At 35.9% G+C, this 25,304-nt stretch overlaps 1 protein-coding gene across 1 annotated transcript in view; it reads right to left on the bottom strand.

The window, feature by feature from the left end:
* Positions 1-16,974, bottom strand: part of LOC110459152 (solute carrier family 23 member 1-like) — a 55,794-nt gene extending 38,820 nt beyond the window's left edge. Inside the window, exon 1 of the mRNA XM_021511263.1 lies at positions 16,580-16,974. The gene's annotated coding sequence lies outside the window, so the exon portion shown is untranslated. The remainder of the gene's footprint in view (positions 1-16,579) is intronic.
* Positions 16,975-25,304: the final 8,330 nt, after the last annotated feature.

Raw genomic sequence — 25,304 nt, 5'->3', positions numbered from 1 at the left:
TTGCACCCGTGTATAAGCAGGAACAAACCCTGTTTATTTGTTTTATTCGTTGTTATATCGATCCACTGAAAGGATTCGTCAATGTAAATATAAGGAATGATATTTATTTTTTCAACATTTATGAGGTCATAACAACAATGGGTTTTTGGACATATTTTACATGAATCGCTAACGCGATTCATTCAATATGTCCATAAACCCATTGTTGTTTTGACCTCATAAATGTTGAAAAAATAAAAATCATTCCTTAAATACAATCATACCCACAATATATACAATCATACCCAATATATACAATCATACATATATACATTCATACCCAATATATACAATCATACATATATACAATCCTACCCACATATTCTCACACACAGCTATACTCGTTTGTGTGTTCTACATGCAAACATACAGATTGTCACAATTTCTCCATTATCTTACTGGTATTCTTTTTTACACACATACATATAAAACATATGTATTCCTATATATATACACACATTGTACATCTTATATACATTATAACTAGATAATAATATACAAGTATTATCTACAATATACAGCCATTACACAAAGAGAAGTGTAAACATTGTATATTACATTTAATACAACAACAAAAAATGCGCTGAAATGGTCAATTTTAGCTTGTCTGTGTTGGAGTGCTACAATTATGCAAGGGAATCTTGACAACTCAGTCATTCATCTTAATTTATGTGATTATCCGAGTCTCTTAGATCAGTATTATATATGTTTGCAGTACTTATTTGGATAAAATAGTAATGTACATTGTGTGTACATTTCAGTAATTCTAAGTTATTTCCATTCTCAAACACTCGTACACCGAGTGCCTCGGGAATGTATTTTTTCCATAATATAACAAGTTGTGCTCCTAAAACATTTTACTATTTACTATTCATGATTATTATTTTATATATCGTATACATTCATACACAACATATTTACAAGGTAATTAGGAACTTGAAGAACATGTATATCCATATATTTCTATAAATCTTATATACATACATGTATACCTCATGTACACATGAAATTATATGATATATCCATGCAAATGTCTAAATATTTCGCTGGTGTACTAACATTTAGCAAGGATATTTATAAACCTTATTCAGGTACACCAGTATACACCACAAAATTAGTATTATATATGTTTACAATATATTTTTGGAGAAAATACTATCAAGGTAGCAGTGTACAGTAGAGGGTTGTGGCCATGGGTGATATTTTTGTTAAATGGCTAACCCCTGTATAATGATATGTAAAAAAAAATATAAAAATAAATCTGTACTAAAATTGGTATAAGCATGATGAAGTGGTCTATGTGAGCTTCACATTTGTAAAAAAGAAAGAAGATCTTTTTGGTTCGAGAATAAAATTTTGCCCATAATCCGAATGGGTGCGTACACATGAAAAGCTAGCTTTACAGGAGGTAAAATTTTGACAACAGCACACGACGCAAAATTGCAAAAAATCAAGTTTTACAACTTTACTGGGACCCAGATAATTCTGCAACCAGGTATGTAATCTTTAATTTCAGACAGAGCTTAGGAAAAAAATTACTAGTTGCGGGGGTCAAATTTTGGGTTAAAAATAGCAATTTTTGGCATTTTTTGGTAATTTTTGATGTGGTAACCATGGTTTTCACACAAGTGACATACATAGAAAAAAGAGGTTTATACACTTCTCAGTACTTTATATGTATTGTAAATGTAATGCAGTTTACAAATATATATACATGTATACATTTGTTGTGTAGGGTAAATCCGCTGTGTTTACATTTCCTCGACATGTGCCTTGTTTATCAGAGTCGGGCCATTTCTACTGTATTCTGCTACCCAAGTGTACTGTGTGTACTTTTGTAGTCATTCATAAGGTTTCTTTTCCTTTCTCATACAATCGTATACCGAGTGTCATGAGAATGTATTTTTCCCTGTTAGTATTATACAAAAAACAGCAAAGTGCCTTGCGTGGACATTGTAGTCATTCATGAGGTCTTCCCATTCTCATGCACTCGTATACCGAGTGCTCTATGTACACACATATCGACTTTTTCCATGTTGATACTGTACAACAGAATCAGGTTCGTTGACCGGAGTTGACTCACAAAAACTGGAACACTCGGATTCACCAGTTATTCTTATTGGCATACATAAAATATGTACATGTAAATATATATTCTGTATAATTATGTTTAGTAAATCTATTTATGCATTTATGCATATGTATTCATTACTGTTCATTATACTCGTTATTGCACGTTAACGTTTACAGTGATTACATTATCAAGCAAAATTGAAAAGAAATAAGGAGATATATTTTCTCTCTTTTCAACACACATGATTGGGTGGATGAGGGTTATACATGGTGGGAAAATATACACTTTGATGTTGGTGATTATGCATGCTATTGCTGTTTGTTCTGACTATTACATGTACATATACATTTATTAAAATTGTGTAAAAACAGAAGTTGTTTGATCTTTACTTTGTTAAGCGAAACTAAACAAAATTTAGACAATCATGAAAACTTCTTATGTTACGGACAATTAGATTATTTATTTTACATTTTTTCATTAATCTTGGTTTCAAGACACAAACTACATGTGCCTGACTGGTAGAGTACATGTAACTCAGTGACTGTCAGATCTCGCAGCATCCTCAGTAACGAGGGATGGGATCACTTGCAAAACAGATGAGAAAGGTTTTTAATCAGAAGTTTGTCGGCGGTCGGTGAGGTCTTTACAAAGATTCGTCCGTCTGTGGTCCAGTAGGTATCGATGGTTTTACTCCATTTGGCCCTTCCTAGTAGCTTGACTATAGACTGATGGGTCTGTGTGAGGCCTTCAGTAAGAAAGAGTTTTTCCCGGTCGTGCTTAAGATTCCGTTTGTTTCTGAAAACTTCATTTTTAACGTTCCAGCTGCGGAATCTGCATATAATTTGATATTTACCATCACGGTTTTCACGTCCAGTAACATGTGATCTGTATATAGCGTCTTTCCCCATGTTCACTTTGAGCTTGGATCGACATACTGTATGTCAATGATTTTTGGGTCGGTGAACCTCTTCTCATCCGCGTTTAAGGACACATTGTGAAAACGGAGTGTATTACGTCTACCATATTGTTCCAGCTGTTCTATTTTGTCATCAAGTAAGCTAGCTTTATTATCAAGGGAAACACTCAACCTACCCAGTTCCGCCTCAAGTGTGACACATTTTTCGCTAAGGAAATCATTTGAAGATTTCAGATGGGTGATAATAGTCTCCTGTTCTTGGATTGTCTCTCTGAGTGGTTGGAGAAGGTCGGACATAGTAGTCTGGATAATGACCTTGATCATGTCTCACATACAGGGTACGAATGCCTCAGCCGACACAGGCGCTATGGATTTTGCAAGATCAGGGTTTGCTAGTGATGATCTGATAATCGTGTTCATATCAATGACTTTATCTTTCCCAATGTCAATTCGATGGTGGGACAAGCCCGATAATGGTGTCGGGTTAGGCAGTGAGTTCACACGGACGTGACCAGCTGCTGTGCCGGGGGTGATCAGGGGCATCAGGAGAGCCTTCAAATTTCCTTTTATTTGCGTTTTCAGAATCTGATTCAGACATATTCGTAAGATTTGATAAGGAGTTTTCAAAAGCCAAACAAGCAATTCCATGTTGACGATCATTCTAGAGTCCGTGCAAAAACGGCGGTCAGAGAGATTTAGTGAGTCGTAACATTAAATGTATGTATCATCTATTATCACAGTATATACGGGGGTAACAGTGTAAAGTGTAATCCGATATGGATCTCAAAGATGTGTATTTTTTATCTTTTATTTTTTTGAGGCAAGATAAAATTTATTTAAAGTCGGCTAGTCGAGGGATAACAATAAAATATAAACTCTATTATTATTTTTTCATATTATTCCCGACAAGTGATTGGCCAAAAGTGAATCACGTGCCAACCGATAAAAACAGATATTGACTTGGAGCGCGTGATTTTTGTTGAAAGACTGGGTGTTTCTAAAAATAAAATTATGACGTGTCTCCAAACGATGTACCGTACCACTTCCGAAGCTTTTTCATTGAGTTTTTTTCAGATTGCTAACATTACTGTTTTGTAAAATAATAGATCGATTGTAGCCTTTAACTTCGGTCAATACCTGTATTTATCGACCCGAGAAAAGATATGGTTTCAAGTTTTATTATATGCAAATGCAATACAGCATATAGGTCACATACATACATAATTAAATATTCAAAATTCATATGTAATGTACAAGATGGCGGAGGACAATTCCATTCAAATATTTATATGCCTACAGACATCACTTGCAGTTTTACAGCATGATTTTTCGTAAAGTTGTGAGAAGTATATAACAATATAATCGTGACTTTACTACCTGTATATATGTGACGACATGAAAGGATGACATCATAATGAAAACACTACATATAACTTCAAACAGCCAGAGAGAACCATGGGATGTCATTAAAGTACTATTTAACGCGCTATTAACGAATCTCAAATAACTATTATTATACATGTACACTTATAACAAAGTGGTTTCAAATAATGTTTTAATATAATATCACTACTGAGCGAGGATAATTTTCCTTTTAGAAGTAGATTGCCACAAATATTTACCCAGTCTATTTAAAGATTTAACACTTTTACAGGTACATAATTCTATTAGTTTATAGACACTTGGATGTCGATAATAATACTGTTTGATGTATGTTTTTCTTAAATCAGAATCTGCAGGACAAAGTAGTACAAAATGTACTTCATCTTCGATATAATTTTATCGCAGACTGTACATATTCTCTGACCTCTTGGAATGTTATTATAGCGCCCAGATTCTATGTTAAGACTGTGTGCTTGCATGCGAAATTGACTCAATAACTTTTGTATCCTTATATTAATGGGCCTAGTCAGATAGAACTTGACGCAAAAGGTATCAACAAGATGCTTGCACAAATAACATTTTGAAGATGCATCAAAAGCACTGCGTAATTCTTGGATAAATACATCATGAACACTTTGAGCATACATTTGCAAAAAAAGATTTTCATTTTGTATATATTGACAAGTCCAAATATAATTAAAACCCAAACTACATAGTTCTTGCTTAATTTGATAAACCCAAATAATTTTACAACTAGGTTTTCTGATATTCAATTCGACTAATGCGTCGTAACATGATTTTAAAACACAGTTACTAGTACTTAAAAATGTTAACCAATATCTCATTATGGCCATTTTACGTTGCACGTATAATGAATATCTCCCAGTTTCAAAGTAAACCATAGAAGTATTGACAGTTTTCTTACCATTTAATAGGTCTTTGAGAAAAAGGAGATGGATTTTTTCAATTTTTGGCGATACATTATGCCCCCAAATTTCACACCCATAATTCAATATACATGCAACATATGTATCGAATAATATTACTTTCCCGCGTTTCGGAGAATAGTGGGAACTATTTGTCCTGTATACACGGAGTATACGAGGGCAGTTGCCTGTCCCGTGCAGAGGTTTTGACCAAACAGATTGAGGCACATGCTAGGGGTAGTTTACGGGCACGTGTATGTTCATTCTAGCTTCGCACCTCGCGCGGCGTAGTACAGCTTGAAATAAAATTATAGCAGAATTTGATGTTTATGTAACAGATGTATGTGTGGGCATCGTCATATTTAGGAAATCCCAGGATCAATTTTGTAAAAAGAACTTAAGCATTGTCAGGCTGGTACACCTGTCGCGCCTAATAAGGTTTTTAGGTTGGGTGGCGCGCTTGGTTTTACGTTAGGAGATGTAGGGCGATGAACCATGCGAGCGTATATGTGGGAGGATTGTTTGTGTGTACGGTAAATGAAGTCAGAGTAGTTATTTTGTTAATGTGTATTCATTATATTCATATTATATTTATGAATAAATGCCGACTCCGTCCTTGCTATCGGTCGAGCAGCTATTTGCTATTTAGGTGTTGTGTTGTGTTTGCCTTGGTACGTAAAAGGAGTATATAGAGGACAGACATTATAGTTTCCGTATTAAGGGGAAAATCTTTCATTTTTCTTTTTAAGTGGTAATATTCTTTCCGTCCTTGACAAGCTAATGTATCTTGTGTTACAGTAAATCTTCCATTATAATTAAAAACTAATCCAAGGTAACAAAACTTATCAACAATTTCGATAGATTAACCATTGAAAGTCCAAATTTCATAAGGTAAAATTATTTTTCTTTTTCTAAAAACAATAATTTTAGTTTTTTTCTATATTAACATTTAAACATTAAAGGTTTAATAACTGTAATTCATAACTTTGACAATTAAAATTTATAAATTCACTTTCCATATCATTTACAAATAATGAAAAAAGTATGGGAGATAACGATTCCCCTTGTAATAATCCGACATGTAGATCAAACACGGCGGATAATTTACCATGTAATTTCACACATGAACGTACATTATCCTAAATTGATTTAATTACCTTAAGTAGTCTACCCCTAATACCACTTCTCCAAAGTTTATACCACAAATTCTGGTGTGTCACACTATCAAATGCCTTACTTTAATCAATAAAAGCGCAATAAAGCCTCTTGTTTCGTTCTATCGAATTGATAATTAAACTATGTATCCAAAAATTGCGTCTCTTGTACCAAACCCAGGCTTAAAACCAAACTGAGCATCGGAAACAATATTTTCTCGTTTACTCCATTTTAACAGACGATTATTTAACAACGACGTAAACAGTTTAGCTAAATGGCTAATTAATGTGATTCCCCTATAATTATTGACATTGTTTCTATCGCCTTTTTTATGTAAAGGAATAATGACGCCTTAAGCCCAAGACTCTGGAAAATATCCTATTTGTAACATAGTGTTAAATAACCTTAATAAAACCGGTGAAAAAATATCTTTATATTCAATAAAATATTCATTAAGTATCATATCAATACCATCAGATTTACCCCTAGATAGACCCTTAATTACTTCTAATAATTCATCTATATTAAAATCTATATCAAGTTCAGGATACAGTGTTTTTGTCTTCCAAAATATCATTGTAATTCGCTACACCTGCCAAATCTTTAAAGTAATTGAAGAAATCATTTAATGATATTTCACCAGTATTACATGTCTTACGATTCCGAAAATTACGATAAAGTTGTTTAGGATTATTACGTTTTAATAAATCTAGCATGTTCCCTTCCATTCTTAAATATTCTCGCCTCAATTTCCTCTCACAAACTTTATACCGTTTTTTAGCCTGTGTAAGACTTATTCTGTTGGCCAATGACCGTTCAACATTAAACACTGATAATGCACTTTTATATATTTTGTACAACGATCTACAATTGTTATCAAACCAGGGCTTATCTGGTCCTCTGTTTACAGAGGTAATAGTATGACAAGAACATGAACAATTCAATACTTTTCTACTGGAAAGACAAAATTTATCAAATAAAGTACGAGTACATTCCACAAAATTTTCTAAACATGTATCAATACTTTCTTTTGAGTCAGTAAGCGGGCCAACCGAGCTTTCGATCAAGAGTCTAGCATCATAAATGTCGTTTGTTACCTTGCTTCTAGCTTTATCTGACCACGCTACGTTATTTACTGTAGCATACTTATCATTAACAGAACAACAATTACATTCAGTGTTTTCTGACAGTAGACAATTCAATATTAGACGTATTGGCGCATGATCCGAATGTTCACTGAAACAACCTACTTCAAAACATTTGACAGACGACATTGACATTTTATCAGTTAATGCATAGTCTATAACACTAGTACCATTAGAATTACAAAATGTTAATCTACCATCCGGGTCACCTGTCGTCCGACCATGAAGGATATGAACACCCGTTGACTTACATAGCTCGGCAGATTACGACCAAACGTAGTAACTTTCGAGTCCTCTGAGTTACGCGTGACGTCACATGGCTCCTGAGGGTAACAAATAAACCCATCAAGTTGCCGATGAACGCTGTCATGTAGCGCGTCTATAGGTATATAGTCCGGTTCCCGGCCAGTCCTGCTGTTAAGATCTCTAGTTACAAACACCATACCTAAAGTACTATAGTGGCCGATATTGTTCTCTAACAACGAAAAGAAGTCTTCGTCATAAGTACGATGAAACACAGAACCATCCGGCGGTAAATATGTAAGTGCTATATAAACACTTTTCTGATCAGGGAAAAGTCAACCATCAACTCTAATCCATAGAATACTGTCTCATTCTACCGAATCCAGAGAAATAAAATCGCAAAGCCATGGCTTGAAAAGACATACTAAACCTCCTCCTTTACATTTTGAAACACTCAAAACCTTTTACAGTTAAGTCATCATCGTTGCTAACCAACTTTCCGAAAGGCCAACAATGTCCGCCTGACTAAAGGTATTACAAAAATCAGTGTTCTCAATCCTATTTTTTAAACCCCTCTGTACGTTCCAACTGCAAATCCGTAAAGTGGTATTGGCTTCCGACCACCGCTACTCGACCGATTTGACGAAGGTCTCCTCTGACGTTTGGTCATGAGATGGTGTACCGCTTGCCTGGCCTGCCTGTATTGGCCTGTGGCCTCGGTCAATATATCTTTTCTCGGGTCGATAAATACAGGTATCGAACTCAGCCAAAGGCTATAATTGAATAATGAGATTAAGACCGACATAACAATAGGGGAGATCGGGGCAAATTCGACCCATTTTTATTAAAGTCTGTTCTGGGAAGTATGGCAGCACGTCCGTTTTTGAACATTATTTAATTTTCCCTGTCGGGTGATCGGATTGCCGAACGAGCCCCGCAATGGGATAAGTTCGGACAGGCATTCGGGTAAGTTCGGCCCCATTTGAATCAGCTTAATTATGACGTTATAAAGCAAAGTCCGATTTTACACCCAATTTTACAACTTTTTATGTGTTACATGGGCCGAACTTGCAACGGTATCATTGGCGGAAACTGTCCGGGCCCAAATTGATATTTCAATAAATACTTATCGTACAGCCATATGGTTGTGAGTGCTTGGATTGGCTTTTATGTATTATCATTTGAAGCTGTCAGTGTGTTACACGTTTGACCGTAAAAAAATAGCAATGCCGTTTACAGAAAGTTCGCATATAACTAGAAGCTATATCATGATTTTTTGTCTACCCTCTCAAAAGTAATTTTCTCCAGTTTAGTAATTTTATATTAGAGTTTTCCTCGCCATTTTTTCGTGTGAGTGCCCAGCCAACTTAACTGCTTAGATCTTTAAAGTTGTAAATATTAGCTCGAAAACACAACTATCAGGGGTGGCCGAACTTGCCCCGGTCTCCCGTATGTAGATTTTTTGTATCGTTGATGATTGGTAAAAATGTATTCACAATATAATTTTTGCATCAATGACGCCATTTTCAAAGCTAAAGAAGATATTTGTTCTTGTGCGTAACGTATATGATGGGTCGGATGGCGTAGTGGATAGCGCGCTCGTCTTCACTAAGATGGCCGGATTCAATCCCGGTTTCCTGCCCGACCACGCGGGTTTTCTCCTGATATTAAATCCTCTGCGTGCTTCCGTCAGGTCACAAAAATAATGATTGAAATAAGGTGGGAAAAACTGTTTGGTAATTGCTATAGAAAGAAAGTGTATATTAAATATTTGTCGATAAGTCTATAAAAGAAAGTGTATAGAGATGTATAAAAATGAAATTAAGAAAAGAAAACATTGTTATACTTGAAACACCGGATTGCATTTCAAATTGTGTAACTGTCACTGAGGTTTGACAGGTAATGATGCCAAATAAAATTAAACAGTTTCTGTCTGTAACTAGTTATAAATCGGCATGCGTTGTGAAAAAGTAAAACGTTGCTGAAAAGGGGCGTTGAACTCGGGTATGTTGTCTGGACAATTATTGTTGATTTCGACATAAATGAATTATCCATTGTTTCTTTTATGAGTGGTGATGCATACATAAATTATGTAAAGACTATAACCAGACTTTCAAAATTGTTAATTATTTCGTTCATATTCTCAACAAATCGAAATCAAAAGCTAATGAAATTTTAGACGATGAAAAATAAATGTAAAACCCTCCAAATGTCATCTGTTCCAACGCCAGATCAAGTTCCTGGGGAAAATTGTATCAGCGGAGGGAGTCTCAATCCAGAACACGTTGAGTCTGTAAAGAACTGGCCAACACCGAAGAATAAGAAGCAGCTGGAATCCTTCCTAGGTTTTGTAAACTACCACCGAGACACCTAGCAGATATGACATGGCCCCTTCATCAACTGAAGGGCAAGAAAAAGGAGTGGGCCTGGATGGATGAGCATCAACAGGCCTTTGAGGAAATCAAGGAGGCTCTGTGCAATGCAGTGACACTTGCTTTCCCGCATACAGAGGGAAACTTCATCCTGGATACTGATGCTACTGACAAGGCTCTGGGTGCCGAGTTGAGCTAGGTACAGGATGGGAAGGAGAAGGTAGTGAGTTATGCTAGCATGGTCTTGACAGCTCCACAGAGGAAATACTGCACCACAAGGAAAGAACTGTTGGCGAGCATAACCTCCACGAGGCAATTCCGCCATTATCTGCTTGGGCGACCTTTCATTGTTAGAACAGATCATTGCAGTTTAACCTGGCTGCTTAACTTCAAACACATAGAAGGCCAGCTTGCGAGGTTGGTTGAGGAGTTATCACAGTAAAGCATGACAATCCAACATCGACCGGGAAAATGCCATGGAAATGCTGATGCATTGTCACGAATACCGGATGAGTTGTCTCCGTATGAATGCTATTCCCCAGAAGTACCTTTAAGTGCGCTGCCCTGTGGTGGCTGTCCATACTGCACTCAAGCCCGAGCCAGTGGCAGGTTTTTGAGGAGGACATTGATAACGTCGCCCCCCTCACCATCCGTCAAGCTCGTTTGACTGACGACATACAGGTGTCCGACTGTAATTGGGTGGGTGCCCCGACACCTCAGGAGCTACGGAGCAAGCAGAGAGACGACCCTGATCTCAAACAACTAATGGATTGGCTAGAGACAGGGTCAGTCCCGACTAAGCAGGAGTTACGCCTTTCCGGACTGGTGGTCAGACATTGGTGGTCCTGCAAGTCACAGGTCGTAATCAGGGAGGGGGCGTTGTACTACCGCTGGGAGGATCCGCTTGAAATTAAACCGCTGGTTCCCATCGGGATGAAGAAAGAGGCATTCCAACAGTGCCATGATGCAGAGTCTGTAGGGCATCTAGAGCGTGAGAAGACATTTGAGAGGCTCAAAAACTCCGTCATTTGGCGTGGAATGGCAGAGGACTGTCGAAGATATGTCCAGTCATGTGAAACATGTAACAGGGCCAAAAAAGCTCGGGTTAGGCCAAAGGCGGGCCTTGGTGCTTATCGTGCAGGACTTCCTACGGAGAGGTTGCATTTGGATATTGTGGGGTCCCTCCCGGTAACCAGAAAGGGGAACAAATACATATTGGTAATAATAGATCAGTTTACCAAATGGATTGAGTTCTTCGCCCTTCCGAACCAGGAGGCGGATTCCATCTCAAAGATGCTAGTGGAGGAGTTTATTTTGCGGATTGGTTGCCCAATAGAACTCCATACTGATCAGGGGAAGAACGTGGACGGAAATGTCATCAATACACAGGTACTGTCGGGGTGACGTCATAAGATGGCGATCTGCATTGTCCTAATCTGACCAGCTCCACCAAGAAATGCTGTGTTATACATCTGTGTGTGTTCTAGACGGTGGGTACATATCTGTCATTTTGACAGCGTGCTAATTAATCTTCTTGACATAATGCTATCTTCACTCCGATTATACCCACCCATGAAGAGACGTTTATGTTTTTGTCAACCGACTCGTCACTGTCCTTTGTTCGAAAACTTCAGCCATCTTGGTTTACATGTCTTTGTATAGGTCATATACATAGACCACTAAACACGTTCTAGTATTTTTCGTATTTGGTCATTCTACTCTAACTACATAAGGTCGGCTTCAAGGACCACCCCGTCAGGCCCAGCTAAAAGGAAGTCTCCGGACTCAGTGTCCCCCAGGCTTACTGACCACCCAACCCATAGAAGGCGGAATTCATTCTTGGGGGTACCTTCCTCTATGGAGGAGGGCCAGCCACTCCAACTTGATGTAGGCAAAGGCAAGATTATAGACCTTACCAGCTTGATGCATTCCCCCCTATCCAGTCCTTCATTTGTATCCAGTATAGCACCTGCATGGGCTGAGGCGTGCATACCCCACCTCCGTGAAACTTTCCAGACTATTGTTCGCGATACTATGGCAGACATGAGTATACCGCTACAGCAGACGATACATGACCAGGCCACTGCAATCAATGAACTTAAGACATTAAACGAATCCTTGTCATCCAAATGCTCAACTCTTGAGAATCAGGTTAGCTCCCTAGCGTTCCAAGTCGGGGAGCTTGAGCAGTACGGTAGGAGTAACACCCTCAGATTTCATAACATTCAGTTATCTAGAGAGCAACAACGTTTCACTGACCCAGTCATTATTGACATCTGTAAATCTCAGCTAAATGTTGAACTATGCCCTGAAATTATTTATAGGTCTCATGTAATTGGGAAGCCCACTAGCGAAGGGAAACATCAAATTATATGCCGGTTTAGCAGCTGAAATCTTAAAAACTCTGTATTCAAAAATAAAAAAACGCTTAAAAAATAACCCGTCTAAACTCTTCATTACCGAATACCTGACCAAAGCTAGGCAAGCGATAGTTAAGGATCTTAAACAAGCCGAATGGACCAAGTCCATTGATTCTTACTGGACCAGCGATGGGAGAATTTTCTTCAAACGATCGAGAGACTCGGAAAAAATCCTAATCAAAAACATTCACCATCTGCACTTCCATCATTCCAACTCTTCACAATGACTCCTCTGCATGATCAGTACTGAAGTACTCTCAGTACTTTGATTTAGTGTATCGCGTCCTGCAACCAGCATCAGCAACATCTTCATCAGCACCGTCTATATCTTCTGCAACTTTCTCCGCTCGAATAACCTCACTGTTGACTGAAAATGTCACGTACGTTCAAGATGTGTGTACTATTATCACTTAACGTGATGATCCAGTATCCTTTTTATCGATCCATATACATAGTTAATCCTTTAGAGATATTCATATCCTTGTATCGTAATGCAAACTTACCATTATATTGGACATCAATATGGTTGTATTGCATACAGAATGATGTTATTTATTGTTAGATATTTAAAAAGAATTTAAAAAAGTGTCATTCGTTTGATATCTAAGGCAAGTATCATCAGTTTCATATATATATTGCTTGATATCCAAAACACATATCATTTATTGTTTTATAACCAAAATAAGTATCATATAATGTTTGATACCCAAATTAAGTATCATTTCTGGCCTGATAATAAAAACGAATATAATTTATTATTTTATATATCAAAACAGGGATCATTTGTTTGATATCAGAACTAATAGCATTTATTGTTTGATATCTAAAACTGATATAACTTATTGTTTGATATCTAAAACATATATAATTTATTGTTTGATATCCAAAACAAGTATCATTTATTGTTTTGATTTCTAAAACAAGTATTATTTATTGGTTCGATATCTAAAACAAGTATTATTTATTGTTTGATATCCAAAATAAGTATAACGTATTGTTTGATAACCAAAACAAGTATTACTCATTGTTTGATATCCAAAACAAGTATTATTTATTGTTTGAGATCCAAAATAAGTATAATTTGTTGTTTAATAACCAAAATAAATATAATTTATTGTTTGATATCCAACAATAAATATCATTTATTGTTTGCTAACCTAAACAAGTAATATGCATTGTATCATCTATTGTTTGATATCCAAAACAAGTATTATTCATTGTTTGATATCTAAAACAAGTATTATTCATTGTTTGATATCTAAAACAAGTATTATTCATTGTTTGCTCTCAAAAACAAGTACTATTTATTGTTTGATATCCAAAATAGGTATCAAGTATTGTTTGATATCCAAAAGAAGTAATATGTGTTGTTTTGAATCTTCAAATAATTATCCTGTGTTGATTGTCAAGAACCACAATTCCAGATATCCTGTGATGATTGATATCTCAAATCAAGTATCCTATGATGGTTGATATCACAGAAGACAACTATATTGTTTTCACTGATATCACTAAAACAGGTAGCCTGTCTTGATTGATATCCGTATGATTCACGTGTCTCCCCAATAAATGCCTACGTTGTTACCCATGCCTTCTTTCGTTTTACCTATGATCAGATGATATGGTCTATGTGTAACCCTCTACGTAGTCTGATTCTGTCTACCTTGTCAATATAAGCTATCTAAAGTGTCTACCTATAGTACCCTACCCTGTGTTGTTTGTGTACCAATTGTACACATTTGTATAATCAGTTTGTGCCAAGCTGACTTGTATATAATTAATGACTATGTTATTCATATAGTTATACCATGCTGAAAATGTAAATAGTTTTCCCATTTTTCTATACATTGTCATTATATACAAAATTATCATAATCTGTCGGTCTATCTACCTAACACTCAGTTTAACACTTACTCTTCTTTATAGCAGCAGGAACATCCTTCGGTTCTCCATCTATGTTTTCTTTTATTTACCTTTCCTGTTTACTATTCCCCCTTCCCTTCCCACTTCCCTCTTGTTTACTTCTGTGTGACCTTCACCTCGAGTCCGATTGTACTATTGGACAGGTGTATACGCAGGTGTAAACAATGGTTTATCTTACTTTTGGACCAGTGATACTATAAATGGTAATATGTACAAAGTAGTAGAACAACGATTTAAAGATTGTTACGCCCAGGAAATGAGAGCAAGAATTATAAATGCTGCCAGAGGTGACCTATACAAACATCTAATTGATCATTTTTGCATGCAATATTATTTACTGAAACCTATTGATAATATATATAAAACATCTATAGCCAATATTAGATTGTCATCACACCAGTTAAAAATCGAAAATGGCCGCTATCACAACATTGATAGGAGACGCAGAATATGTGAATGTTGCCAAAGTTTTAAAATTGAAGATGAGTTCCATTTTATACTGCAATGTCCATTTTATATAGAAATTAGACTAAGGTATATTAAAGGTATTATTATAAATCACCAAGCGTTTTCAAACTTGTGCAACTGTTAAGTATAAATAATGTTAAGGAACTAAATAATCTTGGAAAATATATTCATTTTGCCTTTAAGAAAAGAAAAACGCACTTTGGCTAAAAGTGAATATTATCGTTAAATACCTCACATATGTATTTCAGGTATATTTCGAATTCCAAGAAAAGCATGTCATCGATGAAAACGAATTATTACTTTTACTTCTGTCTGTCTGTATAACAGAAGTATGATTGCTGATGTTGTACAACATATATTTAATACTAAACTTAATCAATAAGTGATGCATAAGTGGTAGATTGACTCAGCACTAATGTAATCCCATTCAAGGTAACATTGGCTCATCTCTGTCAGTATGTGTTTGTTAAGTTAAATTTAACTTAAGTTAATTTTTCTTGTACTATTATGTTTATGATGTATTTTATACATACATGTTTATGTTACTTTCTGTGTTCGGTATGCTTGTCATGCGAGATCACTCTCCAAATACGTATGCAATAGGTATGTTTTGTAACCATGTATACCTTGGCATTCTGTCGTTAAGTAAAGAAAAACATACTTTGGCTAAAAGCGAATGTTATCGTTAAACACCTTTCATATGTATTTCATGTATCATTTCGAATGCAAAGTAAAGCATGCATATACTGAAAAATAATTATTACTTATACTTCTGTGTGTGTGTGTATGTCTGTCTGTCTGTCTGTGTGTGTGTGTGTGTGTGTGTGTGTGTGTGTCTGTCTGTCTGTATAATACAAGTATTATTGCTAATGGTGTCAAATGTATATTCATTAAACTTAGTAATAATTGGTAGATTGACTCGGCATTTATGTAATCGCAATCAAGATAATATTGCCACGGAGTTACCTCCCGTCTCTGTCAGTATGTTGTTTGTTACTTTCTGTGTTCTGTATGCATGTCATGAGAGATCACTCTCCAAATATGTATGTTATATTATGTATTATATTTATGTATGCCTATGGGTCGTAAGGCCCCCGGAATAAACTTGAATTGAATTGAATTGAATGTTCTTTGCCGATAGCCACCCAACCATGACCGTTCTTGATAATGGGTAACGATATAGTAGCACACAGGGTGGCGGTCGGCAATTTCTACATGCGTACACACCGTAACCACTCGAGCTAATCTTCAATATTTAAAATTAATTTAAATTTCGTATTTGATGAATTTAGAAATCTATTTGAAATCCTTCTTCTTACATTTAAGACCACGCAATACAGTATTCTCTTTTATGTTATTCATAGCTAGTTCAGTAACACTAATTTCATCCTTATCCTCCATCTTTTATTATTGATTTGCATGGACATACATGAAAACCTTGGGCCTGATGTATCTTCCGATGAATTAACAATTTTCAATTTAAATATACGTAGTTTACGAAATAAGCTAACTCACCTTGAAAATATTGCAGACGAATTTCACGTAGTATGTATCACGGAATCCCACTTAGACAACAGTATATCTGACGAAGAAATAGCACTTCCAGCTTTTAATAATAATCCCTTCCGGAAAGACCGTGAATATTCACAGGGTGGGGGTGTCGTTGTTTAGATTTCGCCTTTAATCTCTGCCCAGCGGCGTTTTGATTTAGAATTTCCATCAGGTGAGGCCATCTGGGTCGAAATTATTTTTAATAACTCCTCGTATCTTCTATGTACAGTATATAGACCAAATGACTGTGTAAATCCATTTTGGGAACAATTTGAAAACTCCATTGAAAATGCACTTGATGAAAACCCACATGTCATTATAGTTGGTGACATAAACGTTGAAACTCGTCATAAACTGAACGACATTATCCGCACGTATCTGTTTTCTAATGTAATAAACCAAACAAATCGGGTAGGCCCAAACAAGTGCTTCGCTCCTTGACCCCGTGCTCGTGAGCGATATGTGCGTTGTTGGTTTTTCCGATGTTATTGAAATTGACAGGGACATTTCCGACCATGACGCTACTCTCGTTGAAATTAAACTAAACATTTCTCTTACTAACAAATTTAAACGCATGATTTGGTGTTATAAAAATGCTGACTATCCTAAATTTAATAACCTGTTACAAAACACCGATTGGCAATACGTATTTAGGAATGTTTTTTTACAGATAAGTATTTGGAATATGCCCATCTTTGTATTCCAACTAAGGTTATTACTGTTAGACCGAATGATAAACCGTGGTTTACTACTGAAATACGTCGTGAAATTAGGATTAGAAATAGATTGCATAAAAAAATAAAAGTTATAAGAGTTTTTTCTGTAGAGAATTTAGCTAAATTTTAAAAAACATAGAAACAATGTCAACGATCTCAAACGTAGGACAAAAGAACATTTTTATGCTGATATTAATGGACTTTAAGATAATTATGCAAAAACTAATCAAAAGAATTTTTGGAAACTGGTTCGGAGATTAACTAAAATTGCAGATGTATCTTACATTATACCTCCTCTAAAAGACCCTATTACTAATTCTACTGCAGTAGATGATGAACGGAAAGCTAATATTTTAAATGACTATTTTGTGTCTATCTCTACTATAGACGACTCAGGTGTACCTCTACCACAAGTTGATATGAGAACCCAAAGTCGTATAGATAAAAAAAAATTTACACAAGCTGATATTGTTGACATCCTTAAGTCTCTAAAATTAGGTAAAGCTGTTGGATATGATAAAATTTGTCACCAAATGCTTAAAAACACAGCTCTTTATCTTTCATTTCCGCTATTTCTTATATTCAGAAAGTCTCTTGATCAAGGAATTTATCCCAATTCCTGGAAAAAAGCTTTAGTCATGCCCATTTTTAAGAAAGGTGATAAACAATGGCCCAGTTATTATAGACCAATAGCTTTATTAAGCACTGTAAGGGAAGTTTTTGAAAAAGTTATTACAAAATTTCTGCATAATTATATATTAGAAAATTCATTGTTATAGAAATACCAATCTGTATTTCAGCCATTTCACTCTACAGTGCATCAACTAATTGAAATTTATCATAATGTATGTATAAACCTAGAAAACCGTCATCATACCTGTCTTGTTTTTAGCGACATTTCCAAAGCTTTTGATCGGGTTTGGCATGCAGGTCTTGTACACAAATTAAAAAGCTATGGAATTAATGGAAATCTTTTAGACTGGCTATCCGATTATGTACAGAATCGCCATCAACAAGTCTTCATCCACAATGTTTCTTCTCATACTAAAACAACTAATGCTGGTGTATCCCAGGGTTCTGTCTTAGGTCCGCTTCTTTTTCTCTTGTATATCAACGATATAACTGATAACCTCGTCAGCCCTTCCCGTCTTTTTGCTGATGCTTCTTCCCTATCCGTCTCTTCTCCTTCCGCAATTGAACTTGAAACTACTAATAACCGAGATCTTTAAAAAAAATCATAACTGGGCAGAAAATTGGCTTGTTAAATTTAGTCCTAATAAAACTGAAGCACTACTAATTTCAAATACCAATGCTGAGCTTGATGTCAATCTTATTTTTAATAATGTTAATATTGATTTTATTGAACATCTTAAACATCTAGGGATTTTCCTAGATGCTAACTGTAAATGGACTCGCCATATTGATAACATTTGTAAAACTGTTAAGAAACAAATAGGAATTCTCCGCAAGTTAAAATATACTTTAAATCGCAAGACATTAAACAGAATTTATCTTACTTTTATACTCCCTCTGCTTGAATACTGTTGCGTAGTATGGGACGGTTGTACAACTGCCGATGCAAATAAACTTGAAAACTCGAGTTAGAAGCGGTGCGTATTGTCACCGGCCTGCCATCTTTTGATAGTAGAGCGTCTCTTTACTTCGAAACTGTTTGGGAAGTCTTGTCTCAACGTCGCACCCGCCGCAAACTTCAACTTTTCTACAAAATTCACAACAATATGACTCCCTCTTACCTAACTGACCTTCTCCCGCCACTAGTAGCTACTTTAACTCCTTATAATTTGAGAAACTCTGAGAACTATTCCATTCCTAATTTCCGCTTACAATCTTCACTCAACTCGTTCATACCTTCTACTTTAAGACTATGGAATGAGCTTGACACTAATATTAAAACTGCACATTCTTTTAAGAGCTTCACAAACTGCCTCAAAAAACAAAATGAAACATTTAAAGTGCCTGTTTTTTATTTAGCCGGTGACCGTAAGTTAAATATTTTACTAACCAAACTCCGTCATAAATGCAGCCCTTTAAATGATGATCTCTTTAATGTTAACCTAATCAACTCTCCTATTTGTGCATGTGGATATCCTAATGAAAATGTTCATCATTTCTTTTTTACATGCAGTATATATACTGATCAAAGATTTCAAATGTTTAGAAATCTTTATGAATACTTACCTCTAAGCTTAGAGAAATTATTATATGGCCATGAAGATTATTCGAGTGAAGAAAATAAAAAATATATTTATATATGTCCAACAGCATGTATCGAGTACTCGCAGGTTTTAAATATGGTCACGTTCTTCTGTCTCCTCTCCAAAAGTCCTCATTATCTTTCATATTCATTTCTTAGCTTGTGTCCGTATTACATGGCAAAACGTGCACTTGTGTGTTCCTTATTATTTTAGTAATCCTCTGTAATGTTTAACTTTCTTTTAAGTGCACGAGAGCGTGAATGCAAGTGTGCGTGTGCTTGAATGTATGCGAGTGAGTGTGGAGATGTGCGTTACGTTATTTCTGTAAATAGTTCCACTTACCGTTGTATATAATGTATGTAATATAGGCATGTGATGGGCCATTCAGTTACAGTCAGTGCGGAGGAAACGAATTTTCGAGAAAGGGTGGAATGAAAAGGAGAAAGCCACAAAGCACGGGACGTGACGAACTGTTGAATAGCTCAAAGTATGGAATAGTGCCAGGATATCACTGCGCTGGCTGTGCTGGCTGGTTCCATTTTCATGACAAATTTTAAAATCTACTATAATTTGTACATAAAAGTCTCTCTCTCTCTCTCTCTCAATAATAGATAAATGTAGTGATTTAAACTATGAAAGCCATCTTATGATGTGTATATACAATTATTTAATTATGTATCTTATAAGAAAAGGGCGTTTATAATGTTCATGTAACTTGTGCCAAATCCTTTTGCATTTTTTAGGCAATAAAATATGTTTAAACTAAATTAAACAAGTACTGTATTGTATGCAATCAAATGTTTGAAATGTCGTCGACCTAACATAAGGAAGACACAATGTCGTCGATTTGTCATTAAAAATATTGACATTTAAAAACAGCAGACACCAACGTTGAAGTTATTTTGTAAACATTTTCACTGATATATTTTCGTATCTTTAGACCGTAGAGGTACCACAGTCTGTACCTTTTTTTAATATAAATATTCCGGCACAGAAACTGATCACGACGTAGTGCTGTTCAATGACGACATGATTGGATAAGTTTTCAGTGTAGAGCAGAAACATATAAACAGAGACGTATAATACATACGTCTCTGATATAAATTATATACGTCTCTGTGTAGAGTAAAGAAACTGATTGCAAACTGTCTTTCCAGCTAAAATTAAGAAATATCTTTGATCGAAAACATATTTCTGTTTAATTTCCCTCAAACTCGTATATTCGAAAAAAATCTTAATCTGACGCTATATGACCTTGGCTGTTCTTGATAATCGCCTATTCCTTCGATGGTTACCGCTACATGGGTTGAACTTGTGACGTCACAGCCGATAGGGGTCAAATCACCACGAGTTACGATTATGCCAATTAGCGGAAGAAGGACAGGTCAAAATTGTACAATTAACACGTCAATATATCGGTGGCTTGTTCTCAGTTCCCCTATTTTGTAAAATAGCATGGGGTGATGACGGGAGATCCTCCATACCAAATTCAAATTCTAATTCAAATTAGTTTATTATAGTGTCACGTGTAAAAGGTACAAGTATTACGATCTCTAAAATATGTCTACTCACCCACCCTTGCATCCTGTCTATATTAGACTTACGAGACACTCACTCTTCCCCTATCATTCTAGACTGTAAAAGTATTACATATATGTACATACTTATGAATTAAAAAAATTGCCAATATAAAACTATGAAAATAATTGACATTAAAAGACATGTTACTGCTTAATTATCGATCAAGTTGCGACGGCGATTAAGAATATTAACACCGGTTTTGGCACAGGACCTCGCCAAGTAAGGGTTACAACTAACTTTCCATCTTCACTCATATTGTAAAAATCACTTGTGATTTTACTAGCCTTCTGCAATAGACCCGGTCGGAGATCATCATACAAGTTACATTCTATTACAACATGACTCTCTGTTTCTACTACGCTTTTACACGCGAAACACTTTCTTTCACTCAAATGTATTCTCTCATACCGGCCTGTTCGATGCGTATCGGTGCAACCCCACACCTAAACTTAGCTAGCGCACTACGATGTGATTTAGGCATTACTAACATATTATATTTTTTTTACCTCAAAATTAAACTTAAATAACCTATACGTACGTAGTTTGTTACCTCCAGAACTACAATTTTTGGCTCCGGGACGGTTAAGTTCCCTCTCCCAATTTTCAATAAACAATTCCAAGCCACGGACCTTAGCGTCCTTAAGTAAATTTTTACTATTAATTGGACCTGTGCTATAGTTATCCAAGCCTAGTTCCCCGAGTCTGGAAATTACCCTGAAGTTCCAATTTTTATTTCGGTGAATACCTATATGCTCGCTCCATGTAGATACAGCCTTATTCAATCTAGTATCCGACAGATTATGAAGACGACTCCAATGTCTAAAAACAGCTTGCCATTGGTTCACTATTACTGGAGTCCAACCCATGTCCCCGCTAACCGCTACGTTAGGTGCATAGCGACCAAGGCCTAGATAAATCTACATGCGCGATTTTGAATAGCCACACTACATCTAAATGTACGTGTACCCCATATAGCAGCACCGTAACTAATTACTGGCCACACCGTACTCTCATACAGTTTTGTGAAGGTTTTATATGGTAGCCTCCTATTGATTTAGATTTAGCTATTAACAAACCAAGTGCTCTACCCGCTGATTTGGCCACGAGTTTTGCCGTTACATTAAAATCCAAGTGTTCCGTAAATGTAAGACCCAGGTATGTATACTGGCTACGTATTTCTAGGGCTAGCTTCCCACACGAAAACGTACTATCACTGACTGTTACAGACGTTGGACGAAATGAACAATAGCCGACTTATCAGTGTAATATTAAGTTTATTGGATTCACACCAAGTATTTAGACCATTTAATAATAACTGGAGACCACGCTCAGTACTAGCCATGATCACCAGATCATCTGAATAGAGTAGGGCACCTATTTTACGCTCCGTTACCTCTATATCAACCCCCAAACTATTGAAATATGTTATAAGGTCATTTATATACAAGTTGAATAAAATCGGTGATAAAGTACATCCTTGTTTTAAACAGCACGTGACGTCAAACTACTCCGTACTTAATCCATTTGCTCTCACATAGCCTTGTACATTTTTATATAAAGACTTTATAGCTGAAAAGAGGTTACCAGTAATTCCTAGTTTATTAAGTTTACGGAATAACAAAGGCCTGTTTATACTGTCATATGCCTTTTTAAAGTCAATAAAGACTGTTTAAGTAGAAAGTTTTTTACGTTGTCTATTCTCGATAATTGACGTCATCGTCGAAATATGGTCAACAGTAGATCGGCCCTTCCGTAAACCATTTTGTTCATCGCTAAGTATGTCGTTTGTTTCCACCCAGGAATCCAGACGGTCGTTCAGAATACCACAATATACTGTAAACACCGACGAGGCTAACGTTATACCTGTGTAGCCTAGGGGCTCACGAGGATCCACAGTGGACTGGAACGATCACACCCCTCCTCGTTAAACCCGGTATAACATTTGAAGTAAAGCACAAATTGAAAAGATTACACAGCACATACAGCACTGAATCATTTTTAAGCACTTCCGTAGGCAAACCATCGAAACCAGGCGCTTTACCAACTTTTGCCTTTTTTAACACTTTATAAACCTCTTGTGGTTGTATTACTAATTAAATAACTCAGTATTTAGAACATTCACTGGGACTTCCGCTTCCGGTATATCATCGTCTACTGTGATACCACTGGCCACACGGAGCCACGCAAGTTACAACTCACAGGAAACCCCGAATCGGCGTCGTAATCCAAAACGTGGACGTATGAGGTCTACTCCTGAAGGTCCCTAGGGACGCAGGGGGAACAACACGAAGTCTAATGACGTCAGATTTTCATCCCACCATCTTAAGGTACTTTCACTCAACTGCTGTGGAATCAGGCGTAGACTTAATCGAAGCATGATATCGTAGGTTTCCAGGAAACTAAAACTGACGACATGGATGTGTTGAAATTGGAGGATTATTAGTTTGTCATAAAAAAAACCAGGAAAAGTACAGTAAAACAAGGTCAGGAGGGATTGTATAAGGTTTAAAATCTGAATTGAAACAATACTTGCATGTACACGGAAACGAAAGTAGCTTTGTTTTATGGTTTGAATTGTCCAAATATGTTATCAATTTAGATAAAAGTGTTATAATTGGCGTAGTATACATCCCACCCGAACATTCCAAATACAGTAGCAGAGATGCATTTAACAGTATTGAATCTGAAATGCACCAACTAATGAATGATGACAAGTATTTGTTGTTAGTTGGTGACTTTAACGCAAGAACCGGTGCAGAAAATGATTATTTAAATTTTAATAATGATGAGCATGTCGTTGACTTTTTCCCCAACGCATTTTATCCTGAAATTATAGTTCAACAGGTCAGAAATACCTCCGAAAAACTGTAAACACATTTGGGAGATTACTCCTGGAAATGTGTAAAACTAATAATATCTGTACATACTGAATGGTCGTATAGGCGACACTACAAGTGGGAATACTATACATGTAAAGGGTCAAGCGTAGTTGATTACTTCATTTCTAGTCACAATCTTTTAGAATATGTATTAAACATGTCGGTTGATGATGTAAATATACTCTTATCTGACGTACATTCTCCCATCACATTGTCTCTCAAGTTTCCTTCAAATTCCCCGCTAACCCCGGACAATAACCGTTGCTCTGAAGTAATTAAACCGTGGGATAATAGTAAACGAGATATTTTCGTTAGGTCAATTAATGTTGAAGAGATTAACAACATGAGTAAAGGTATAGACCAACTATTTCAATTGCACCAAGTCACAGCGGAATCGATTATTAAAAGTGTTGAAAAAATTAATACAATGTACATAAATGCTGCAGCTACTGTATTCGGAACATTTAAAACGGGTACTCAAATTACTAATCAATTAAATGATGACAAACATTGGTTTTCTTCGGCATGTAAACAGGCACGGAACAAAATTCAGGAAAAGTAAGAATTATTTTACTAGATGTAAATAGGACAACGCTAGATCTTATATGGCACAGACAAGAAAATATTATAAGTTAATTTTAAATAAAGACTTGGCTAAATACAGGAAAAAGATTAAAAAACAATTACATGAAATGAAGTCAAAACATCCTAAAGAATACTGGAAGATAATCAATCCAAAGAAAAGTAAGCATAATGATATATCTACTGAAGCCTTATTTAACTTTTTCCGTGACTTAATAGTTCACCTACTATCAGCTCAGAAGCAAAGCAAGAACTTGAAAATGAAATAGGCAACGTTGATTTACAACAGATTAACATTAGACTTAATGAGCCAATATCAACTACTGAAATAGAAAAATGTGTTAAAAATTTGAAAAATAACAAATCAAGCGGTGATGATCAGATCAAAAACGAATACATTAAGGCTACCAAAGAAATAATGCTACCTTTTTATGAAAAACTTTTTAATGTTGTATTCTCAACAGAAGTAATTCCTAAGTATTGGGTCGAAGGAAATATTATACCAATTTTTAAAAATAATGATCTGTATTGGATCCTAAGAACTATCGACCCATTACCATTCTGAGCTGTGTAAGTAAACTATTCACAGCAATACTTAGCAATATATTAACTAAATTCTCTAAGGATTTTCAGATTATGAACGAAAAACCAATCTGGCTTTTGTAGAGGTTATTCCATAATTGACAATATCTTCACCGTACATTTGCTATTTGAA

This window comes from Mizuhopecten yessoensis, unplaced genomic scaffold (genome assembly GCF_002113885.1).
Source record: "Mizuhopecten yessoensis strain PY_sf001 unplaced genomic scaffold, ASM211388v2 scaffold9977, whole genome shotgun sequence".
Taxonomy (NCBI): domain Eukaryota; kingdom Metazoa; phylum Mollusca; class Bivalvia; order Pectinida; family Pectinidae; genus Mizuhopecten; species Mizuhopecten yessoensis.
This window is presented reverse-complemented; position numbering and strand designations above follow the sequence as displayed.